The following is a 2025-nucleotide window of genomic DNA, read 5'->3' as shown; positions in this document are numbered from 1 at the left end:
GCACGACCCCCCCACACATCCACCCCTCCCCGGTGCCCCTCGCACCACGGCGGCGGCGGGGACGTTCGCCCGGAGCCGCCGAGCAGGAGGGTTCGGTGACCCCCTCCTCGATGGGCGCTTTGGGGACCGGCAAAGCCCAGGCTGGCGAGGAGCCACACGCGGAGGTTTGGGGACCAAGAGCGTTAGCAGAAAGGCAGGAGCAAGAGCTGTCATTAGTTGTCTTCCAAGCTGGTGACAAACACTTGCAGGCAGCCGATTTAATGCCCCCGGCTCCCGGCTCCCGCTGGGAGCAGCTGTAGCAGGAGGGCGGCCGGCGCAGCGTGCCGCCTCTCTCGCCGTGCTCCTGACAGCAAGTCAAGGAATGAATTTTTCTGTGTATTATCAGAAGGAATTGCCCTTGTCTGGGTTTTGCCTCTATGTGAATTTTTCAGCTCTAGTGACTCGGCAAATTCCAGGGTAATTTAACCACAAAGTGAAAGAGACTTCTGCCTAGTGGCAATAAATGATTTTTTATTTACTCGGGGATTGCCTAAATCTAATTTCAGGAGGAAAGCGCAAGCGATGCCGCTTGTAATATTTCATCTACCTGGTCCTCTGGGCGCTCTGTGTCAGGCTAAGAAAGTCATCCTGACAGCTTGAAAGCAAATAACGGGAAATCTATGTTTAAGAGAATAATTTCAGAAAGCAAAGAAGTATCCTGTCATTTCACAGCTCTAAAATCAACCGCTAACGGTAAACGTGCGGTTCGTAGCTAACGGGAGACAAGTGCTGAAGCATTGTCTGGCTTAACAATGTAAATGCATCACAACGCAGCGCTACCCGGCACATCTCTTCCAGCGGGGTCCCAGGATATCGGCTCGCACCCGTCGCCCGTGCGAAGTCCCCAGGAGGAAAGCACAGGCCGCGCTGCAGCGTCAACCCCGTCGAGGGGCTGGATGCTTCAGACACCAGACGCGATGCAGCTGGTGAAAAGAAAAAAAGAGAAAGAAAAACTGCGGCTGGAGAGGGGCCTCGGCGGAGCGATGCCCTCGGCCGCCCCGGGAAGCAGCAGCAGCTTCGCTGGGTGCAGGCGTGAGGCTGGACCGGTGGTGTGCACCCAAAACGTCTGGGTGGCGGAGAGCCTCCCTCGCCCAGCAGCATCTCCTGAGCCAAGAGAGGAAAAACCACCCACAGCATCCCAAAGAGCTGGATAAGCAGAAAAGCGCGTCTTATTTTAAGCTACGATGGGCCAGGAAAGGGTGGGAGGTTGGTTCGGGGGGCTGGGAAGTGTTGGGCGAGGTGATCAGAAAGGGAAGGAGTGGGCGCCTTTGTGAGAGGATCAGATAAGCTGCTTTTAAAACGAAGGAAGCCAGTTTTAAGCCGCATCCTGAAAAGAATAAGGGGGAAGAGAGCCGAGCGCGGCCTCGTTTGATGTGGGTGTGCTTTATTAAAGCCTGCCTGCAAATAGCGATTGCCGAGGCTTGTTCTTTTCTAACAGGCTCCGGGAAGGGGAATTAAGGTGTCGTTATCTCCTGACAGAAATTGAATTAATGTTCTTACTGAGGCTTTTGTAATGTAATAACCCAAATCGACTGGAGTGGATGCTGCCCACCTGACTTGCCGCACGTCCCTGTGGAACACACGCAGGAAGAACCCGCACAAACCGGGGCCGGCGTTACCCCGCGGGGCTGGGGCCGGCCTTGCAGAGGTCGAGACGCTTCTGCTCGCGTTCGTGTCGATGCGTTTCAGTAAAATTACGCCAAAAATTCAAATCCGGTCGGGAATTGGATTCGGTAACCGCGTGCCAGGCGCAGACCCGGAGATGAGGGTGCTCCCTCTCGCCCACGCGGGTCTCTGACCTGCCCTCGTGGATCTTTAAAAAACGAGTCGTTATTTCTCGCAGCCCTGCTTTGCACCTCGAGGCGACCCGGCGCTGGAGCCCGCAGGGAGAGTGCTCGCCGACGCCGGCACCGCTCTCCAGCGCGGGGGGGGGGGATCGCGACCGGCACGGCGTTTCCCGTCTCGCAGAAACACAACCACTGCGGC

Source organism: Aptenodytes forsteri, unplaced genomic scaffold, assembly GCF_000699145.1.
Source record: "Aptenodytes forsteri isolate BGI_AS27 unplaced genomic scaffold, ASM69914v1 Scaffold640, whole genome shotgun sequence".
NCBI lineage: Eukaryota > Metazoa > Chordata > Aves > Sphenisciformes > Spheniscidae > Aptenodytes > Aptenodytes forsteri.
This window is presented reverse-complemented; position numbering follows the sequence as displayed.